Raw genomic sequence first — 24,551 nt, 5'->3', positions numbered from 1 at the left:
ACAAAAATGGGTAGAACATTACAGATTCACAAATAAGTTGTGTTATGTTACAGGAGTGGCAGTTTGTCTTAAAAAATCCATCAGAGCTATTTTGGGAGAATGTACTGTAAATAAAGGTGGGATTTGGTCTTTAGCAACATCAAAGATATATAGCAATTGGTACACCTTTGTGGGTACTATGGACCAAACACGGACGATCTGGCCTTCCTCCAAGCATTATTTAACCAGCTCTTGGAGATTACATTTTCTATAATACTAGGAGGAGATTTCAATGTATTAATTGATCCGGTTTTAGTCAAATCCACTACTAGGAATGCAGTTAACTCACTTAAAATGAGAGCCCTAGTAAAACAAACCATGGAATACCTAGCCCTTACCTTACTGATATGTGGAGGACTACTTCTCTTCTTTCAAAGATCTAATCTCCGAAACGGAAAGTAACACCACACCCACATGCTCGGACAAGAATCACATTGTGCTCGCTACCTCGCCACCTCGCTCTGCCGGAAAAACCCTTGACCCCTGGTGGCAGTGCTGTGAGGCAGTAACATTTGGCTGGCCAGAGGAACATGCGCTCTCGCTCTGGGATCAGCGCCACAGGCAAAGCAGTTGAGAACTGGATGTTGGCAAACCATCGAGGCAGTCAGCATGACTCGACAGCTTCAACAGCCCTTAAAAGCCCTTTAAGTATGTTTTTCTCACTGGCCAGCAGCGCACAGAATTGGTCCATTTAGGTCCTTGTTGCGGCTTGTGCTCTGCTCTGCACTCCCCCACTAATCTGCCTGATTCTTGGTAAAAGGCCACCACGATTGCACTTCCAAAACGTGCATAAATGCAACTCAACAAAGGGAACGTGAACATGCTTGTGCCCCCTTCCCCAATACGGGGGGTGAGGCGGCATACAGTAGATTGAAATTAGGATCAACAATAACAACAACATATAACAACAACAGATCCCTCTAGGTAGGGGTGCAGCCTGTGAGTTTGGCACTGTCTCCCTGTCAAAACAATGAAAAAACACTAATGACATTTATTTGCAAAATGAGATCTGGAAAGAGGCAGTGAAAAAAGAACATGAAACCAAAGGTAAGCTGCAAGAAAACCCAAGGTAGCCTTGGAAAGTTCAATAAAATCAAACTAAGGCCAAAGCCGTCCACTAATATTGCTTATTAAATCACTATTTGGGAAAGTGAACCCCAGTGGAAAATGCACATTCTTAAAGGACCCAACGACAGTCATTGTTTCAGCAACGGAAAAAGTAATGGGCCTCCCGAATCCACTCACACCTCAAAAGTTAGATACGACTACAGCCCACAATTCAAAAACCAACCAAAAAATCTAAATGTAAGCCTTGTCGTAGCAAAGGAGAATAAGGATGATCACCCTAGTCGTAATAGGTTGGTAATTCAGGCCTAGGTACACACCTCATACTGTCCGCATTCCATACCAAGACCTGTGCTAAAGGACAAAGCACCGTAGTCTACTACCACAGAAAACAACCATGGCATCAAACGGAAGAAACAAACAGCTCCTGGCTCCACTCAAGATCCTAACAAGCAATATAGATCTCATGCAGGCATTAGATGTCAAACTCATCTATCAGCCTAACAATCTAACTGAGCATCTTGTCAATGGCTACCCTGACGGGCACTTACAATCAGTAATTGACATATCAAGTACATCTGAACAACTAGCTCATGAGGATGCAAGTAACAAGCACAAGCATCAAGGAAATTAAGCAAATTTTATAACGTAGATGCAACCACATAACCTTGATAGAGCGCAGGCTCACCTGTTCGTTTTACCATACTCACCGACTAGGAGTTAACTACTGAGTAACGTGTTCTGGTTAATAAAATCACCACTGCATGTGGGACATACACAGTCCCATAATATTGGATTCACTTTGCTCAAGACTCATGCAGGTCACAGCTACTGCTTTCAGACATCCCGGCAATGCAGATGCCACTGGATCCAGTGTAGCAGAAAAATATGCCACAGGACGTCTCCTTAAACCGTGAGTTTGGGTCAGGGTGGACAATGCACAATTGGAAAGTGCATCACAGAATAATGCAAAGTCCTTTGAATAATCAGGCATCCCTAAAGCTGGAGCTGAGCACAGACAGTCTCGCAGCTTCAGGAAGGCAGTCATGCTTTTGTCGTCTCACTCTACTGGGTCCTTTGCTCTCTTTGTTGTCATCTATATAAGAGGTTTAGCTAGGACTGCAAATCCCACAATCCACTGCCTGCAGTAACCTACAACTCCAAGAAACATTCTGATTTCTTTCTGTGTTTGAGGTAAATCCATGTTCCTGATTATTTTGATTCTTTCAGAGGTAACTCTTATGACACCTCTCTCTATCTGGTGCCCCAGATATTTTACCGATGTGGTACAGAATTGTAACTTTTCAGGTGATACTTTATGTCCTCCTTCAGGCAAATGATTCAGCAATGAAATGGTATCAATAACACAACCATTTCGCGTTTTAGACGCCACCAACAGGTTGTCTATATACTGCACTAGAACAGATTGTCCGTGCAGGACCAGAGATTCAAGACATTTTTTCAATATCTGAGGGACACGATTCCAAACGTAAACATGGTCGTCCAATTTGAACGAGAAAAGAAATTTGCTATCTGGATGTAATGGTATGGAGAAAAGGGCATGGCACGAATCAATTACCGTGAACCATCTGGCTCCCCACGGTATCTGATACAAAATAACTACAGGATTTGGCACAACTTGACAACATGGGATGACAATTTTATTAACTTTGCGGAGGTTTTGCATGACCCTATATTTTCCGCTTGGTTTCTTTATGCCAATTATAGGTGAATTACATGGACTGCTCATAACTTCTTGTAATATGCCTTGCTCAACTAAACCCTTTATTTCTGCAGCAACACCTGCTTTCATTTCTGGGCTCATTTTGTATTGTCGAATATTTGGGTAAACTGCACCTTCTTTCACTGTCACTTTTATCGGATCCACATTTTCCATTAAACCTACATCTTTTCCAGTGAAATCCCACACTTCAGGATTCACCGTATGTTGTAATTCTTTTGGTAGATCTTCCACTATCATTTTTTTAGTTCATTTTCTTGTTTCGCTAACATTAGTTTATAAACTCCATCTTCATCTGGGGTTTGGATTTCAACACCACTTGGTGTGCAAAAGATTGTGCAATTTGTTTTACACAGTAAGTCCCTACCTAATAGGTTCACTGGACTGGAGTCGCACACCACAAATTTGTGCATTTCCTTAAAATTCCCTATTCTGACTTCCATTGGTTCTGTAACAGGGATACTAATTTGTTTATTAGAAACGCCCATTACTTGGATCGCTTCTCTTGAGAGGGGTAGGTTTGGAACGTCTGCTGTTCTCACAGTAGAACGTTAGTGCCAGTATCCAACAAAAAGGTAACATCATTTCCCTCAACCTTTCCCTCAATGTATGGACCTGACTGATCTACCGGCAAGGATGCGCCAAGTACGCACTCCTCGTCCTCCCCTCTCAGGCACCATCAGTAACTATCTTCCTCTAAAAATGCGTCACTCAAACGAAATCGTGATGTTACTGCGTCTCTCCTTCCACTTCCCTCCGAATTTGTGGTATCCACACTGTATTTAGCTTGGCTCCCAGAATCTGGCATAGGGGCAAGTGGTAACTGGTTTTGTATTACCTGTTGCTGTTGCTTCCTTGATACCCCATTCTGTGTCTGTGGATTCAAATTGTCAGTTTGGACATTATTACTTAATACAGCCTGACACTCTTTCCTCCAATGCCCCATTTTTCCTCACCCATGACAAGGAAATGTTTTCTTTGCCTCCTCTCTGTTCATTCTTCCTCTAGGTTTACCCCCATTTCCATCTCCTTGATTCTGATTATTTTTCAATTGATTCAACTGGAGTTCTTGCTGCTCTTCTAACTTTACTTGTGACCACATTACCTTTTCTTCTAAATTCTTTCATTTATTGTCAATTTCATCCCCACAATATTTTGCATACTTAATTATTTCATCAACAGGCTTGGCCTGACAGCAGATTTTATGATCTTTAATCATTTGCGAAATTTATGGCTTTAACCCTGACACAAACCGATAAATAAAATGTGTCATGTCTTTCGAATCAATGTTTTCCAACAAACTGTACTGCTTGAATACCTGTAAAAGACGCACATAATATGCATGTACTGATTCATGCTTATTTTGGGTAGTTCTATCAATTCTTGTCCAATCTGTTTCTTTTGGGGGTACTTTCCCTTTCAAGAAGGTTATGACTTGATGGTACTTTTTCATCACATCATCTGATGGTGCTCGTGTCTTTGGATCTCTTGGGTACTCGTCACTGGGCCAATCTATGGTGTTCTTACATCCCGTCCACAAATCTGCGGGGACTACCATATCAAACAACCCATCTAAATCTTTCAACAATACTTTTGAAACTTTTTAAAAATATCCTGTCGGGACCATGGAACATGTACATATCCTCCTCCTGGCACTTCTCTCATTGGACACAACCTTTCTACCTTTTCTGATTCTTTCAGCAAATATTCAGATGTAGTATTTTTCGCTTGGTCTTCCTCTTTTTTCTTTGTCCATCTAGCTCTCCACTTGTCTAGATCTCCCCACTTCTGTAATAATGACAATAATTCCTTTATTTACACTTTTCGTCCTGACACATTCATGTTTTCTAAATCTTTGTCAGAAAATTCAGCTCGGTAAGGTTTCTGTAACACTTTAGATTTTCCAATATCAATTCCCTGGTCCAAAGCCAAATTCATAAATTTTTCATGGAATTTTTCTTCGACATATAAACAACAATTCATCCTCACTGAAAGTATTCAATCTTTCTAACCCCACATTTCCAGCAAGCAATTCTTCCAATTCAACTCTTAATTTAAAAATATCCAATGCTTTCGGCTGTGATTTTGGCTTTTTTATTTCTCGAGACCACCTTTCTACTTCTTCTGGGGATACTACAGTAGCACTTCTTATACCTGAGGATGTTTTCATCCTTGCCTCTCTATGGCTTCCGGGAGTGTTTTTCCTGTTTGAGTTTCCTCCGGGTTCTCTTATAGGTAAATCCATTAGGGATGTTACTGACTCACACTCACTTGCTTGGTCATCCACAATCAAGGATTCCTTTCTAGGCTGTACTACAGGTGTGGTCAGAACAGGAGTTTTAGGACAGATCTGTTTATCTCCATACAAGGGAACAACAGGACCTATGCTTCAAGACTTGTATTCAGCTGGGAAATTTTCTGAATTAATTCATTTCTCTGCTTATTTATTGCCTCTGTTTCCCTTTCCTGTAAGACTTTTACTAGTGAGGGTTCATGTACAATTTGTGGGAACAAAGGTGGTGTTAAGAACGGGGCACTAGGGTTAGCTCTACTTGCTTGCTTATGGTAAGGTGGCGGATTTTTCATTGAACAACACAAAAGAACACAGGGGGTCTCAATGCCAGATAATCTGACAGAGCTGCCAAAGCGAACTGACACAGTCACACGGGCGCTTAAGTCACCTGGAGGCAAATCCTCCAGATAATCATCAGAGTCACCACTAGTCATCCAATTCTTCCTTTTCTCTGTGCCCTTGCTTCCTGAAGGTTCTTCTAAAGTCAATAAGGATATAATCCTTCCACTAACATAGACTGTCTCCATTTCTTCATTTGCTTATCCCTCGTCTCTTTAGGAAATCTGGGATAAAATGTACTCCAATTTCTGTCACTTCTGGGTCTACCTCACTCGAAAGCCGCAGTTTCCCATTCCTCTAATGCTTTGTACTGGGTCAATCTAGGTCTGGGATCTAATTCATTCATGCGTGTTCTCAAGTTGTACAAAATTCTACCATTAAAAGTACAATTTTCTGGAAATGCCTAAACCCCATCATCTTTAGTGTACTCCATCCAGTTCTCTAACCACACACAAGTGTGATAGCCCCTTTCTACCATCATGTATGATGCGGGCATATTTGGTGGTGGAATCATAATCGCTTCTCTTGTTTTAATCGTTTTATCTTTCTTAAAGAAATTCTTAATTTTCTTCAGAAGCGACATTTTTGTTTTTATCCGTACATGATATGAGGTCTTCCTCTTATGTATTGCTCTTGCGCAAGCCCTAAGTACCTCCTATCGGGTCTATTATCTATAACTGTTGGATCTAAATGCCACATATAATTTGTGCCGATTTCATTTTGCGTTGATATTCGATTGTTTACTTAAATGCTTCCAATACCAACGCGTTTCCAATTTTCAATAACCAATCAATAAGTAGATTTCAAATAAATTCCAGCCAATAGTTACACGGCTTTTCCCGTGAGACAAGTTCCCACGCTCCTGCACTCACCCCTCCCTTACAATTGTTAACCTCACCTACACACCCTCTGTCTCAACCAATACCAGCGTGGCTCTTAGTGACGTCAGCGCAGCACCGCAACTGACTCCCTCCTTTGCAAGGTAATACGAAAACGTATTTCTTTTCACTTTTAAATGCAATATTCATTATTTAACAAGGTAAAAACATTCGCCTAAGGGAAAACATCCTTTACAACGGAACTGTTACAACGCGGTACCGTTACAATGCAGGATTTACAACAAAGTCTTTACAACGACTTTCGCTGAAGGGCTCTCTAGGATAGGGGATAGTTTAATTTACTAGCCAACACCTTCCCTACTATCCATGGGGACTGGAGTTGGAATAGTAAATTCACTATTGAGCGCCCCCCAACGCAAGTCGTTGTAACGACTTGCGTTGTTAAACCTGCGTCGTAAAGGTACGCATTGTAACGGTACGAGTTGTACCGTCATACATCCTGCCTAAGTGACTAATTCAAAGGAAAGATAATTTTCTCTCACTGCGAGTAAATCCCTTCCGCTTACTCGTCATACACTGCGAGTAAATCCCTTCCTCTTACTCTTCATACAAGCATTAAAGAACCTGTTACTCCTTCAGGCTGACCCTTTCTAGGTGATATAAGGCCAAAGTTTTAACAGCGAACTCTTCTGCTATCATTTATTCACACATTCATACAGAAAAATCCATAATTAGTGCTTCGAGTTCTACCTAACTTTATGCACTTAATTCCTTAGGCAAGTGACCTCACTGCAGAGTGGCTTCTAATTACCACCCGCTATTCTGCCCTCGGGGATTCCAAACAAACATAAAACAATACAAACAGGTTTCAGTTAATACATGAAATCAATACAAATTCAAAATAATCAATACGCAACTAACTACCTATCTTAACTAAACCCTAACCACTACTCTGCTACCAAAGAATACTGAGAGAGCGCAGGCTCACCTGCTCGTTTTACCATACTCACCTTGACCCATAAAACATATACACTTTGAACAGGTAAACCTTCGCTAATCAGAATTTTTATTAACCTTTTCGGACCTATACAATTGTCTTACCAATTCGGTACCTAGACTCCTAAGGGATCAAGGGAGTTAGCATAATAGGTAGAAAGTAAACATTTGTATTCATAAAATAACGACAGACTCAGGAAAGTTTTAAGCACTTTATATATGTAAATTCTTAAATGTCATAGTCCATATCAATTCAATTAAAGCTCGGTCAATTAGAAAGAAAATAATCAAAGCAAGATGATGTGAAAATATTACGAGACTTTCTTTAAGCATTGAAACATAGGAAGGGTAAGAAAAGGGAAACAGTACAATGACATACACACAAAAATGTATTTTGACCTAGAATTGTGTGAAAACCGACCCTGGCCACAGGCTGGGTCAAAGGACAGGACTCCTGATAATTCAGCTGCCAACAGGACAGAACAGGTGCAGACCAGAAGCAGGACAAGTACGGACCAAATTGGATCAGGACAGGACCACCACAGGTCAGGACCGGCACCCACAGCTAAAGTGCAACACCAGCTTCACACCCCTCTCTGCAGCTAACAGTCTGAGCCCAATTGGGTTATCGAACTCCTTCCCAGAACCCCGATTGGGTTATCGAATCTTCTGACAGAGTGCTCCACCAGCACCTCTGCTCTCGATCGCCTATTGAGTGCATTGGGTCAGTGACAGATCAGCTATTTGGACAAACTAACTAGCTAAGCCTACCTTAGTTATACCATTTTCCAGGGCAGTGTACCACCCCCCAATGTTGCAAGTTCATGTATTCCCTAAATTTGATTGGTCAAACGCGAGGAGAGGTCATCACACCATACCAGTTATGAGATCATTTCATTAAAATATTTAATTCAATGTTCCCTCCCATAATTGTATTTTCCCATGCACTTTTATTCCACCCAACAATGGATGTTTCAATAACAAATACAATGTATACGAAGATTTGTAAGTTGTCTTCTTTTCTGAGGGTTAAGAGTTTATTTTCCCAGGCGCATCGCAGGCAAGACTGTTACTGGCACAGAATCAATGCCATGGCTAGTGGACTCGGGAGAATTCAGCACATGTGTGATAAGAGTTTCAAGATGGGAGTTCAGCAATGACACATCAGGCCCAAATACGAGCTAATAGCAAATTCAAAGAGAAACAGTTTTAGAACAAAGAATAAATGAATGCACTGTATACCACTTATCTCTACTCTATTCCCTTTACTTTATTTTAACTATAGCGGTAGTGATTAGGCAGAACGAACAAGGTTTAGTACAAGGAGCAGTGCGCCATTAGCATGTGAAACATAGAACAGCCATCTTTAGTTCTAGTGCGCAGAAGCAGAAGGTTTTCCCACCAAAGCAGAAAGTATGTCATGTCATGTGAGTGTGACAGACTCATGCGCAGAAAAATTTCCACATTGCGGCGCCCATTTTAATGCATTTGAGTTGCTGTTAGTAAAAGCACATAGTCAAGCTTCCCCTAGATACTAGAAATGTTGTGTGGTGCAATTATTAGTAATACCAAACATGTTTATGAATACGTTATATGTTATTTCAAGAGGATTGAATCCGAGCAAGTCTCTTTACGTGCGAAACCTTGCTCCATCAACCTGGGAAGTAAGATCATTAATACTCCAGCAACAAAGGCAAGTGGAAAAAAGAAACAAAAAAAGTCAGTCCAAAAGTCCAAAACAACATATTGAGATGGGTGATATTTTAGAAACAAAAGTGGAGAGCATCTCAAACCTGCACACCTCGCTATTAAGCATTCTACAAACATCAATAGTTGTGCTCAATATGCAGTCAGACAAGCTGGGCATCCAGATAAAACTCATATATAAAAGCTGCACATATCACTGGAATAAATTCAAAGCTGAAAAAATTGACTGATCTTATAATAAAGGGACGAAAATCTAACCCAGTAGTGCACATCGAATGTGCATGTGGCTCAATAATTGATAAATGGAGTACTTTGCCAGCCATCTTAATGATCATTTTGAATGAAAGGAACATTAAAAATTTGATTAAAAAGCCAGGCGGATCCAACGTAGAACAGAATCCCAAACATCAAACAGCAACTCCTGTGTTGTCACAAACATCGGTGTCAACCAAATTAACCAGAAATCTGAGGGGAGGCCCAGGAGGAGTTCCTGATAATACTGAGCCCATACCTCATAGCACTGACTAATTAATTGAACATGATAAGTTTATGATTCCTACCCAAACCAAGAGACAGAAGAAATGTGCCAGGAAATCCAGAAAGAACTCCCAGTGCATACGGAAGGATTCCCAATATGGGAAAAGACCCTATTTTTTAAGCCAAATGTGAGCAACAAGATCCAGTAATTGGAGAACTTCAATAAACCAAGCAACAGAACAATGAGAACAAGGAAAATCAAGTAAATCTGATAACGGGGCAGTACAAAAATCAAGAGAAGTGGAGAAGCAGTCCTCATCTTATCAATATTATACACAATGGATTCAGATTGAATAGGGAGTTCGAACAATCAGATCATACTAATACCTCAGTACACTTCACAGGGTCAACAGGACCTCCCCAACAGAGGAAAATTAATGAGACTCTTCTTGGAAGTGCCTACACAGAAACATCTCACTTCTGCAGACTTGTTATCAATTACATTTTTCCCTTTTGAGGAAAAGTATCAAATGAAAAAGAAACTCTCCACTTGGAGAACTGAGGAGTTCACATAATTAATCATGAATTCGCGAATGCTAGTCTACAGTTTAAAGCATGGGGCATAGCACTCTCAAAACCACCAAGGCAATGCTATCTTTCACCCTTGTCAATGCCGCTTAGGAGACTAAGCTCTGACCCATGAAGTACCCCTGTGTACTCGGTACTACAAAGTACTAGAGGTAAGAAGGGAGTGGTCGAACAAGCCAAGAGTAAACAATTGAAGGAACAGGGTGAAAATGAATGGCAATGGATTGCATCAACTCTAAATGCCTCCAGAAGTGAATGACTCCCCAAACAAAGTACTAGTAAACCTAATGATGCGTCATTAAAGCTTTTATCTTGGAATATTACTGGGGCAAACCAGGAAATACAGGATAATGCACCCCAACAAACTGGGACAAGTATGAGATCATTGTGCTCCAAGAGACCTGGCTAATCGACCAAAAGAAAGTTGCAGGCTACACTCTTCACCATGTAAATACCACAAGAAAACATCAATATGGGAAGCCAGAAGGTGGTCTCACAGTATATGTATCTATGGCATTGAATCTCATGTCTGAACTGCTGCCCAGCTCCAAAACAAAGATACAAATGATCAAACTGGATGAGTGGCACATCTATCCAAAAACAACAATAATAGTGCTAAATGTTTACATGCATCCGAACACACGAAAAAAAAGCTGCATTATTTAAAAGTTACTTTCCATGATAACGGGAATAAGGTTTGAGAAGCCAACATGGGAAAAAATTGAGACAGGAGACTTTAACTCCAACTTAATTCGTACCCCAGATAAAGACTGCACAAGTATCTTGCAGCACAAAATGATTAGTATTACCGCAATCACGTTCAGCAACAAAGTAAACTGGTTTTAATGGGCAAAAGATAGTCATTGCCTTAGAACATATAGCCCTGAGAGTTATAAATGGTAGATCCTGGGATGAAAGGCCACTGCGATAAATTTACCATGGTGCAAACCCACAGTCAACGATAGACTACACAATTTTTATGTTACCTTTAATGGAGCATGTGAGGAAATACGTTATTAATTTTACCACCAGCAGTGATCTCTTGTCTCAACACTTGGAACTGAGTATAAGCCCCCCAAGGAACGCATCCTCCCTTGCTGAAGTGGGGCAGTTAACAACAACTAAACTGAAACATATACGATGGTTGGCTAACACCCTCCCTGAATTAGCGACGTTGGCCAAATAGATAATCGAGACTAGTATCACTACAAGTGTCAGTCACGCAGAGAGATGGATGACCTTCACAACGAATCTGCTAGCACTTTCACCTAAAATCAATTACGCCAGGAGATCTACATACAAGCAGCCTTCCACCCTCATAAACCAGGCGCGTATCTTAAGAAAGGAACTAAGAAAGGCAGTCAAAAACACTAGGAGCACCAATGTTTAAAGCATACATGTGCTGAAATAAAAAATCTAAGGAAGCAACTTAAAAACCAAATTTGGGAGGATTGGAAAGCGCCAATAGATGCATTTTGGACAGGGTTCCTATTCAACTTAAAGCAGACAAACACCAGAGCTTTTGGGGAAACAATAAATGGGATTACAAGAGCTCCGTTAATGATAAACAAATCAAGTGTTACGGAAGCAGGTTGGACCATCCACTTATGCAAGACATTTACTAAAAACTCACTCACAGTTAATATCGATTTGGGCAACAGCAATAAAGTACTTGATTATAATACAATAGCTGATTTAACTCTTAAAACAACAGGCACAAGTAATCTGCACATAGATCAGGTTAGTCCAGTAGGGCATACCACTCAATGCTATTCAGTGGAGAAGGTTTCAAAGGTAATAATGTCAGGACGAAGGGATGGGACCCCTGGCACAAATGGTATTCCGCAGGCCATTTTTAAATGTTATCCAGACTACTGGGCAAGACCGCTGTCAGCACTGTACAATGAGGTGGGAAGATTGGACACACTCCCCAGGAGTTGGAGAGGTTCAGTAGTAAACCTGGTATATAAGGGTGGTGAGCGGCTAACAAAAGGATAATAGCACTAATTGACTCTGAAGCAAAATATTATGCATCGCTGATCCTAAATGAATTGGTTGACTGGTCAAATAGAAACAAGCTAATTCCGCTCAATCAGACAGGATTTTGCAGAGGGTTTGGCACAGCTCCAAACATTCTAGCTCTTGCTCTTATAGCAGATAAGTGTAAGCGTTCACGGAAACATCTAAAACTGCGCTTTATAGACTTTAACCCCTTCAGTGCTAATGACAAGGGTAACTCGTCATGGAGTTTCCATTGGTTTCAATGGAAATTGCATTGAAGCTCAGAAATGACCTTAGCATCCAAGTGGTTAAAGATGATTTTTACTGTGTAGACCTTGGCTTGGTGTCGTGCAAACTAAGGATGAATGGGCCTTCCAGAGAGAATCCTTGAGCCATAATAAAATAGTATACAGACAAAATAGCTGATGGCACCAGACTATCAAGGTAAATCTACACAGCTGTACTGTGTCTTAGCTCTGCATATATTTAACCTGTTTAGGGCTGAGCTCTCCCCAAGATTAGATCAGGTAAACTCCCATTCTCCATGTCTGGGTTCTCTATGCGTAGCACATCTCTCTTATGCAGATGACATAGTCTTACTTGGCCTAACAACTGTCTGCCTTCAAAGAGCACTAAGGGCCCGATGTAGGTGGCAAATACCGGTCGGAAACGGCCGAATTCGGCCGTTTCCGACCGGTATTTGGCATCTTGAGATGTAGGGGGCCAGATTTTACAGATTCTGTACATTTACCGAATCGGTAAATTTACAGAATCTGTAAAATACCGAATCGGTATTTTTACCGATTCGGTACCTTCCAGGTGTAGGTGGGACTCTTCAGAGTCCCTAAGGCCTTACAGAATCGGTATTTTACCACCCAATCCAATTGGGTGGCAAAATACCGATTCCAGGTGTGCATGCACGTGTGCATGCACACCTATGAGAAACAGGGGAGAAGGAGGATTAATGAGACTAGGTCGGCCTCCTTGTGTTCAGTACAAAACAGTGTGGATCCCACTTGTACGACCCTTGGACCTAGCTCAGCTACAGGTGTATGATTGCTTTGAATCAGTGTACCTTCTAGAAAGAAAAATGTCTTTCTAGTGTCCCCTCACTCACCGGGGTTTCCCCACGGTGACATGCTTCATCATTGGGGCCATCCCAGTTCTCTACGAAAAGGGGCGTGCTGCGACTCATGAACTACACAGGAGCACTTTAAGTGTGAATGACTATGTGTGGTGCAGAAATGTGGTGGAGTGGGTGTGTGTGAGTATTAAAAATACCATGCTTAGTGGGCCTAACTGTATTATTGAGCTCCTATGCAGGTATATTAAAAGTGGGGTTAATGTCACTGTAGGGCAACCTATAATGTGATTGACTCAGTGATCGATATGGTCGACATGTTTCATGCTACCCCTAGCATTTCTTCGGGACCATGCAGGGACCAGCCCTGCATATGCCACTCCTAAATCCCAATTGTGGGAACAGTGAATTTATAACAATAAAAAGTTGATTTTAGCATGCATTTATATTAAAAATACATACGTTCCTCTTTAATAGAAGGTGCTGAAAAATAAAGCATATTATTAATAACAAACCTTCCCTAGGGGAAGGCACACATAGTATTTTCGCATGCCGCTCGCATTCTGTGCTTAGAAAGATGGTTTGCGCCATACTGGCGCGTGCAGGCTTACCAAAATTAGTCCAAAAAATTGTGGTGTTTGTTCGTGAATTCACACAATTAAACAAGACAGGACTTGATGTGACCAAAACACTTGACATACATAACATATAACAGGTACACAGAAAAATAAAGGTCTCCAATAGTTACTTATTGAAGCGAAAAATGACACTTCATGGTCTCGCTGGGGGGTCAATTTCACTTATGGGACACACTGCTGTAAAACGATGAATACATACAATGTTTGTTAGGTCAATATCAATAAGACCTACGAGTTCGTAAACAGTTTCAAATATCGCCGTTCTTTGGACTGGCTTTGTCCGTTTTCACAAACATAGAGTACTTACTTCCTATCTCGTACCAGGGACTGGTTAGTGCTTATAGTAAAGACAGCTGCCCGCCTCTCAGAAACACTACTGGAGGAAATCCATGCATTAGAGATACGTTTAAAATCTTACCAAACTCCTAGTGAGTTAAAAAAGAGATTAGATGAACTGAACAAAAGCATGTCAGAATTTGAAGTATCTCTGAAGGATACTAAATATGAAAAATTATCAAAAGACCATAAAGCTTTTTCACATGAAAAAGCGTATCCATACATCAAAGTGGATTATAAAGTAAGCAACAGGAATCCCGGGTACAACACCGACAGTGATGGATCAGACACAGGTTCAAATAGTTCGGGATCCTCATCGAATTACAATTATCCCACAAATAGAAGATCAAGAAAAGGTAGAGGAAATTCCTTCAGACAAAGAGGGTACCAACAACTCCCTCCATGGCCACTATATCAAGGTCCACAACAATTCGGCCCTACGTAGGGTCCACCTCCACCTGGACCGTTTTACTATGGCCCACCAATGTATCCACAGCAACCCCCTACCAATTGGGGCACTAATTCAGGCAACCAAAATAACCCGGGTCGCCCTTTTTTAGGCAGGGGCCAAACCCCACACAGAGGGAAAAACAAATCAGGACAACAACTGAGGTGGGCACAGCCTCTAGCAACAGAGGGACCACACACTCGGAGTAAGGGACCCCCGGAACCGTCGATGAGCGAACCACAGATCTAGTAGTGAACCTATCCGACACAGCACTGACACAAATCCAAACCCAAATTCTCAACAAAGGTTTGGGTTTCGTACCAACTGCCAATGTTGACAAATTTAAATTGTGTTGTGAACTAAAGGAGTTTGTAAGGAAACTGAAACTCCAAGTTTTTTTCAGAGATAAAACAATAACGGACACTACAGACACAGGACTTAAGAAAAAGTCTACCTTTGTTCCACCCCCAGGAAACCTACCAGTCGAAATTTTGGCTTATGAAAAAGCAATCATGAAGGAAATAAAGGAATTAGACCCACGAACAGTGAAAGTGTTCCATAACACGAGCAATCAGGAACTCCAAGCCATCCAAGAATTATCAAATCTGAGTTCGTTAACTATAAAACCGGCGGATAAGGGTGGCGCCATTGTGCTACAGAACACTACTGATTATAGAGAGGAGTGTCTTCGCCTTCTGAGGGATCCCAGAAATTACACTATCATTAAAGATGACCCTACTGAACGTTTGAGGATATCCATAGCATACCTCATTGAAGAATCTCAGGCCAACGATTGGGTAAGTAAAAACAGAATCGGAGTTTCTGGTAAACACAAAACCAGTTACCCCGTACTTTTATACGATTCCCAAAATCCACAAGCGCCTGACAAAACCACCGGGAAGACCCATAGTTTCGGGCGTTGGATCAATCCTTGAGCCACTTTCAAAGTTTGCCGACGCATTCTTAAGGCCAATGGTACAAAAAACTGACACCTACCTAAGAGACACGAAAGATGTACTCTGCCTATTAAAGGAACAGACCTTCGAACCCACATCAAACATACTCATGAGTCTAGATGTGGAGAGCTTGTATACAAGCCTCCCCCACAAAGAAACCCTGGAAATCCTCGAAGAGGTTCTTTTTGATTCCCAGTGGGATTACAAAACTCCAAGGCATGTGGTGCTAGAATGTTGTCGCTTGGCACTCACCGAAAAAAAAATTCGATTCGAAGATACCCTATACCGTCAGCTACATGGGACGAGCATGGGCAGCACTTTTGCGCCGAGCATAGCAGGGCTCTACGTTCACCATCTTGAGAAAACTAAAATACTGCACGAAAACAATCCCTATAGACAGCATATTACACTGTGGAAACGTTATATCGATGACGTTCTGGTAATATGGAATGGCAATGAGAATGAAGCAGATTCTTTTTTTTGAATGGCTCAATCAGCAGGATAGATTCCTCAAATTCACCATAAGCCTGAGTAGATCCCAACTAGTGTTTCTGGATCTCAACATCATGGCAGAGGATGGACATCTGAAGACCACTACACATTTCAAGGCTACTGCACGGAATTGTCTACTAACGTATGATAGCTTCCATCCGAGACATCTGAAACAGAACCTTCCCTTCGGACAGTTCCTAAGGTTGAGGAGAAACTGTTCAAGTAAAGATGACTATCAAGCGCAAGCGGATGATTTGAGTAAAAAACTACACGCACGTAACTATCCAAAGAAAATAGTAAGAAATGCGAACAAACGAGCGTCTAATAATCATAGGGATGCTTTGTTGGAACCAAAAGTGAGAAATACATCTGAGAATAAAAGACCTATCTGCATCACGACTTTCACAAAAGTATCAGACCAAGTGACAAAAATAGTGAAGAAGCACTGGCCTATCGTCAACAGTGGAGAATTGACTATACCGGTTCCAATGTTCAGCCACCGTCGAGCCAGGAATCTCCGAGATCATTTGGTCCACACTCGTCCCAAATCTAATCACCATCCTGCCAGACAGCAAACTCTACCCATGGGCCACTATGCATGTAATAACTGCAGTGTTTGCCACCTTACAACCAGCTCAAAGAGTGTGAATTTTAATGACGGAACCAAATGGGAATTAAGACAGATGTCAAATTGCAATACCAGTGGGGTAGTATATATGATCACCTGCACTTGCAATTTGCATTATATCGGAATGACCACACGCAAGGTGAGCACCAGGATAGTAGAGCATCGTAGCACCATCAGGTGCAAAAGAACTACAACAAGAATGACAAATCATTGCATTGAAACGAATCACACTCCCAACGACATGAGGTGGGTAGTGTTGGAAACTGCCAAGACCAGAGAGAATCAAGAAAGGTTTCTTCATGAGCGCGAACAAAGATGGGTGTTCAAACTACGCACAGATACGCATGGTTTGAACGATGACATCCCCTGGGGTGCATTCATATAAACTTTCTCTTGCCATATAAACAATCATCAAAAGGATTGGATAATAACAATGAAAGTTACTTCGGTGTTCCTTTCTGACATACTGAACCCATTCCAAGATATTGTTCCCCAACCTAATGTGAACTTCGAATATCTTGTATGGTACCACCATGGACTATGATTCTGAATGCCATCACCATTGATTCCGTGTTACTGCGTACTAATACTGAGTACTAACCAAAATAGTCCCTGTATAGACCACTATCTATTGCTTTTACCGTGGATATAACCACTGACAATATCTTGTAGTACTCTTCCATACATACTAATTCGGTAATATCAGAGCAATCCCTATATAAACCACCTCCTATTTATATGTTTACCGTGGGTACAATCACTCATAACATCGGATATTATTCTCACGTTTTCTGAATGTAATGGTAACATATTTAAAATAATGCATAAATTATTATGCGACCTGAGGTTTTATTTTTATTTTTATTTTGCAACCTCAAGCCGTTTTTCCGCTACACCGTCAACTCCCAGTAAACAAGCCGTTTTCGATTTCTATACCTCGCGGACAAAGGCATACTCTCAAGATGGCCGCCGCATGTGCAACAGTCTAGTCCCTGAGGGCGTCTCCGCCCCAGTTCTGAGACAGAGACTTACAAAAACAATACGCCGGCAGGGCCCGGGTAAGATGCGGTCCCAGGGAGGTACTTAGTAGGTACATTTGCGCGATTTCACAAGATAGGAAGTAAGTACTCTATGTTTGTGAAAACGGACAAAGCCAGTCCAAAGAATGGCGATATTTGAAACTGTTTACGAACTCGTAGGTCTTATTGATATTGACCTAACAAACATTGTATGTATTCATCGTTTTACAGCAGTGTGTCCCATAAGTGAAATTGACCCCCCAGCGAGACCATGAAGTGTCATTTTTCGCTTCAATAAGTAACTATTGGAGACCTTTATTTTTCTGTGTACCTGTTATATGTTATATATGTCAAGTGTTTTGGTCACATCAAGTCCTGTCTTGTTTAATTGTGTGAATTCACGAACAAACACCACAATTTTTTGGACTAATTTTGGTAAGCCTGCACGCGCCAGTATGGCGCAAACCATCTTTCTAAGCACAGAATGCGAGCGGCATGCGAATATACTATGTGTGCCTTCCCCTAGGGAAGGTTTGTTATTAATAATATGCTTTATTTTTCAGCACCTTCTATTAAAGAGGAACGTATGTATTTGTAATATAAATGCATGCTAAAATCAACTTTTTATTGTTATAAATTCACTGTTCCCACAATTGGGATTTAGGAGTGGCATATGCAGGGCTGGTCCCTGCATGGTCCTGAAGAAATGCTAGGGGTAGCATGAAACATGTCGACCATATCGATCACTGAGTCAATCACATTATAGGTTGCCCTACAGTGACATTAACCCCACTTTTTATATACCTGCATAGGAGCTCAATAAAACAGTTAGGCCCACTAAGCATGGTATTTTAATGCTCACACACACCCACTCCACCACATTTCTGCACCACACATAGTCATTCACACTTAAAGTGCTCCTGCGTAGTTCGTGAGTCACAGCACGCCCCTTTTCGTAGAGAACTGGGATGGCCCCAATGATGAAGCATGTCACCGTGGGGAAACCCCGGTGAGTGAGGGGACAATAGAAAGAAATGTTTCTTTCTAGAAGGTATACTGATTCAAAGCAATCATACACCTGTAGCTGAGCTAGGTCGAAGGGTCCTACAAGTGGGATCCACACTGTTTTGTATGCACACCTAGCCATGTGACAGACAGACATTCCCTTAGGGCATGTCTGTGTGCCACATGGCAAACATGCCCGTCTTTGGGGTGCTAGAGGGTGTCAAAGTGACACCCCCTGCACCCTTGCTAAAATCGGTATTTACCGATTCTGTAATTACAGAATCGGTAGTGCCCATTGATTCCTATGGGCTTCAAGGCCCATAGGAATCAATGGGCAATACCGATTCGGTATTTACAGAATCGGTAAATACCGAATCTTAAAGATTCGGTAATTACAGATTCTGTAATACCTACATCTCCCCCTTCATATTTACCGACTCTTAAATACCGAATCGGTAAAATTCGGTATTTAAGAGTCGGTAAATATGAATTACCTACATCTGGCCCTTAATGAGTTAACAGTTTTTCTTAAGGCTAATGCCCTTGAAATTAACTTTGCAAACATTAAAACAATGGGGGATATTCTCAAGAACGTGTGATAATTGTCGCAAAATAAGCTTAACGCTACTCTTCATATCGCAGTCTATCACGGGAAAATAACGCTGTGTTAGCGTTCTATTCTCAACATGGCGGTACCATGCGATAGTCTCATGGTTATGCGTCAAATGATCGCGTAAAAATCAACGTGACACCGCAAAAATGCGAAACACGAACTCAAAAAAAGTAGCGATGTCCCAACCCACGATACAAAAATCAGCGCTAATCAGCAACAGGCCAGCAATTCCCACGTGTCATGCGACAAAAAAATGCACCAGAAAAGTAGTGAAAAAAAAGGTGAGATGACAATGTACGAGTACAACCCCACATCGGTGATGTAGAACATATGTCCATTGTTCCGCATCAAATAGGCATCTCCTAACAAACAGTCACAATGTACGGTGACATGTAGTCTGCATGTAAACTGCGCCAATGCGGAAACATACATGGAACACACTGTGAAACTGCATCTCCCCTTCGCATTGCAGAGGGTCAATCAACATCTCCAGCACACAGACTTGTCATGTCCATGATCAATCAAGTGTGAAAGCATGGACGAATGCAGGGGGAGTGACTCCCCCTTACGTACATGTTGCTCATGTTGTGGGACATTAGTCACAGGGTGCATCCCTGCATCATGGTGGTACATAATTGACCCCAAAAGAAGCCCTGTTGTCACTTGGCCTGGTCATGGTGGCCTGGTGACATGTCTCCACCCAACACTGCATCAGTAAAGGCGAAAAATCTGGGCTTCCTGTGTGATGTCGACCTCTCCCTTAGACCCCAGATCATCGGGCTGACAGGGAAATGTTTCGGCATCCTTAAAATGCTAAGGAAGTTCCTCCCTTTACTATCCCTCCAGCACAAAAAAATCACTGTGCAGGCCCTGATAGGGTCACGTCTTGACTACGTGAACGCTCTTTATCTGGGCCTCCCTAAATATCTGATGGCCCGTTTGCAGGTGGTGCAAAATGCGGCGGCCAGAGCCATTTTTGGACTCCCGCGAAGGGCGCGGGCTTCGGAGCTTCAAGAGCAACTTCATTGGCTTCCGATCGCCAAGAGAGTCACTTTCAAGATTCTGACTCTGGCTTTCAAGGCACTTCATCGTATTGGCCCAAACTATCTTTGTAAACGGATCGCCTTCTATGTCCCTAGAAGAACTCTCAGGTCTGCCTATGAGGCCAAAGCCATGGTTCCTTCCATCAGGCGCACTCGAATCGGAGGTCGCTCCTTTCGTTACCTTGCACCGCGCTGCTGGAACGATCTCCCTCGATCTTTAAGATTGGCTACCAACTTGCTAGCCTTCAGAAAGGAGCTAAAGACCTGGCTTTTCACCCGGTAAATCCCGTCCCTTCGTGGAGCACTGTTATGCTGTAAACTTTTCCTTGTTTCTCTCTTCGCCAAAGCGCCGGGACACTCCGTGGAGTAGCCGCGCGCTATAGAAGAGCCAATTTAACATAACATAACATAACATAACATAACTTGTAGGTCACAAATGAAAGCCTATATGTAATGATTTGGGACACATATGAAACTCCAAGAAGTGGGATTCCGTGACACACAGAACTGGAATTTTGAATACGTGACACCCTGAAAAGCCTCTCCGTACAGAGGTGACACACCCACCATCTATCATCAAATGATGAAATCGTTAGCACTACATGTCACACTTACACTTGTCTGAGTGATGTGCTTGTACAGATGAGTGACATGCACTAAGGGACTGTGTCTTGGAATGCATGTATTTGCACATGCTGTGCCTGTAGTCATTTTGTACTGTCCCATGATTTCTAAGGACTGTCACAATGTGCCATGCTTTTGGAAAAAGGGGGTGGTGATGGACAGAGTTTCTGAATGATGCAGAATACTCTTACCAAGTCAAGAGATCATGGTTTTAATCCATCACCTGTTTTTTAGCTCATTGCACCATCCCAGCTCAGAACATGGCTATATGCAAATTAGTCTGTTCCTGTCCCAGTGCATGATGGGAACAGGGCAAACCAAACTACCAAGCCAATTCTTATACTGGGAAGGTGACAAGCTTCCGGGGACCGGTGTCTGGCATCACAGCCTTCGTCGGCCCGGCTTGCTTGAATCCTGATGGTGCAATGAGCAAGGGACTCACGTCTCAGTATACCCTCCCACACATACTGTGGATAAAATCGATTTTGGAAAAAGGGGGTGGTGATGGACAGAGTTTCTGAATGATGCAGAATACTCTTACCAAGTCAAGAGATCATGGTTTTAATCCATCACCTGTTTTTTAGCTCATTGCACCATCCCAGCTCAGAACCTGGCTATATGCAAATTAGTCTGTTCCTGTCCCAGTGCATGATGGGAACAGGGCAAACCAAACTACCAAGCCAATTCTTATACTGGGAAGGAGACAAGCTTCCGGGGACCGGTTTCTGGCATCACAGCCTTCGTCGGCCCGGCTTGCTTGAATTCTGATGGTGCAATGAGCAAGGGACTCACGTCTGAGTATACCCTCCCACACATAGTGTGGATAAAATCGATTTTGTAAAAAGGGGGTGGTGATGGACAGAGTTTCTGAATGATGCAGAATACTCTTACCAAGTCAAGAGATCATGGTTTTAAGCCATCACCTGTTTTTTAGCTCATTGCACCATCCCAGCTCAGAACCTGGCTATATGCAAATTAGTCTGTTCCTGTCCCAGTGCATGATGGGAACAGGGCAAACCAAACTACCAAGCCAATTCTTATACTGGGAAGGAGACAAGCTTCCGGGGACCGGTTTCTGGCATCACAGCCTTCGTCGGCCCGGCTTGCTTGAATCCTGATGGTGCAATGAGCAAGGGACTCACGTCTGAGTATACCCTCCCACACATAGTGTGGATAAAATCGATTTTGGAAAAAGGGGGTGGTGATGGACAGAGTTTCTGAATGATGCAGAATACTCTTACCAAGTCAAGAGATCATGGCTTTAATCCATCACCTGTTTTTTAGCTCATTGCACCATCCCAGCTCAGAACCTGGCTATATGCAAATTAGTCTGTTCCTGTCCCAGTGTATGATGGGAAGAGGGCAAACCAAACTACCAAGCCAATTCTTATACTGGGAAGGAGACAAGCTTCCGGGGACCGGTTTCTGGCATCACAGCCTTGGTCGGCCCGGCTTGCTTGAATCCTGATGGTGCAATGAGCAAGGGACTCACGTCTGAGTATACCCTCCCACACATAGTGTGGATAAAATCGATTTTGGAAAAAAGGGGTGGTGATGGACAGAGTTTCTGAATGATGCAGAATACTCTTACCAAGTCAAGAGATCATGGTTTTAATCCATCACCTGTTTTTTAGCTCATTGCACCATCCCAGTTCAGAACCTGGCTATAGGCAAATTAGTCTGCTCCTGTCCCAGTGCATGATGGGAACAGGGCAAACCAAACTACCAAGCCAATTCTTATACTGGGAAGGAGACAAGCTTCCGGGGACCGGTTTCTGGCATCACAGCCTTCGTCGGCCCGGCTTGCTTGAATTCTGATGGTGCAATGAGCAAGGGACTCAGGTCTGAGTATACCCTCCCACACATAGTGTGGATAAAATCGATTTTGGAAAAAGGGGGTGGTGATGGACAGAGTTTCTGAATGATGCAGAATACTCTTACCAAGTCAAGAGATCATGGTTTTAATCCATCACCCGTTTTTTAGCTCATTGCACCATCCCAGCTCAGAACCTGGCTATATGCAAATTAGTCTGTTCCTGTCCCAGTGCATGATGGGAACAGGGCAAACCAAACTACCAAGCCAATTCTTATACTGGGAAGGAGACAAGCTTCCGGGGACCGGTTTCTGGCATCACAGCCTTCGTCGGCCCGGCTTGCTTGAATCCTGATGGTGCAATGAGCAAGGGACTCACGTCTGAGTATACCCTCCCACACATAGTGTGGATAAAATCGATTTTGGAAAAAGGGGGTGGTGATGGACAGAGTTTCTGAATGATGCAGAATACTCTTACCAAGTCAAGAGATCATGGTTTTAATCCATCACCTGTTTTTTAGCTCATTGCACCATCCCAACTCAGAACCTGGCTATATGCAAATTAGTCTGTTCCTGTCCCAGTGCATGATGGGAACAGGGCAAACCAAACTACCAAGCCAATTCTTATACTGGGAAGGAGACAAGCTTCCGGGGACCGGTTTCTGGCATCACAGCCTTCGTCGGCCCGGCTTGCTTGAATCCTGATGGTGCAATGAGCAAGGGACTCACGTCTGAGTATACCCTCCCACACATAGTGTGGATAAAATCGATTTTGGAAAAAGGGGGTGGTGATGGACAGAGTTTCTGAATGATGCAGAATACTCTTACCAAGTCAAGAGATCATGGTTTTAATCCATCACCTGTTTTTTAGCTCATTGCACCATCCCAGCTCAGGACCTGGCTATATGCAAATTAGTCTGTTCCTGTCCCAGTGCATGATGGGAACAGGGCAAACCAAACTACCAAGCCAATTCTAATACTGGGAAGGAGACAAGCTTCCGGGGACCGGTTACTGGCATCACAGCCTTCGTAGGCCCGGCTTGCTTGAATCCTGATGGTGCAATGAGCAAGGGACTCACGTCTGAGTATACCCTCCAACACATAGTGTGGATAAAATACATTTTGGAAAAAGGGGGTGGTGATGGACAGAGTTTCTGAATGATGCAGAATACTCTTACCAAGTCAAGAGATCATGGTTTTAATCCATGCTCACATGAAGAAATTGTCAATGATGGTGTTCCTACGGGCTATTCCTGCTGCAGCTGCATTGGGGTGTGGTCCACCTGCCTCATCTTCTTCATCATCGTCCGGTGCATCTGGCACTTGTATCCATGGGGCATTGGTGTGTACACATATGTTGTGCAACACACAACATGCAACGATCATCTTGCACACGATGCCTGGGCTGTACAGGAGCCTACCACCTGTGATGTCCAGGCACCTAAAACGTGACTTCAACACGCCAAACGTGCATTCCACGATGCCCCTGGTGTGTTTGTGGGCCCCATTGTGCCTCTGGGCCTGTGTGTTCGGGGCTCGAAGGGGTATTATCATCCAAGCACAGAGTGCATATCATTGATCACCTGTGACAGTGCAGAGAGACATGAGTCAACAGTTCGTTCTGCATGATGTGTTGGCAGACTCACTGATACATTGGTGTGTGATATGTGTGACTTTGTGTTTCTTGTATGACATGTACAGGATGTACCAAACGTGAGGAAACAATATGTTTTACATAGCCTCATTGCTGCTCCTCCATCCCCCCAACTC

General features: G+C 42.6%; 1 protein-coding gene and 1 long non-coding RNA gene across 8 annotated transcripts in view; one reads left to right on the top strand and one right to left on the bottom strand.

Annotated features, from left to right (window-relative positions):
- Window positions 1–24,551, top strand: part of LOC144791764 (disintegrin and metalloproteinase domain-containing protein 28-like) — a 3,516,669-nt gene that overhangs the window by 3,119,749 nt on the left and 372,369 nt on the right. The gene's annotated exons all lie outside the window — the stretch shown is intronic.
- LOC144791766 (uncharacterized) overlaps window positions 1–24,551 on the bottom strand; it is a 373,064-nt gene that overhangs the window by 216,549 nt on the left and 131,964 nt on the right. The window lies entirely within an intron of this gene.

Source organism: Lissotriton helveticus, chromosome 11 (genome assembly GCF_964261635.1).
Source record: "Lissotriton helveticus chromosome 11, aLisHel1.1, whole genome shotgun sequence".
NCBI lineage: Eukaryota > Metazoa > Chordata > Amphibia > Caudata > Salamandridae > Lissotriton > Lissotriton helveticus.
Note: the sequence above shows the minus strand (reverse complement) of the source record. Positions and strands in the feature narration are given on the sequence as shown.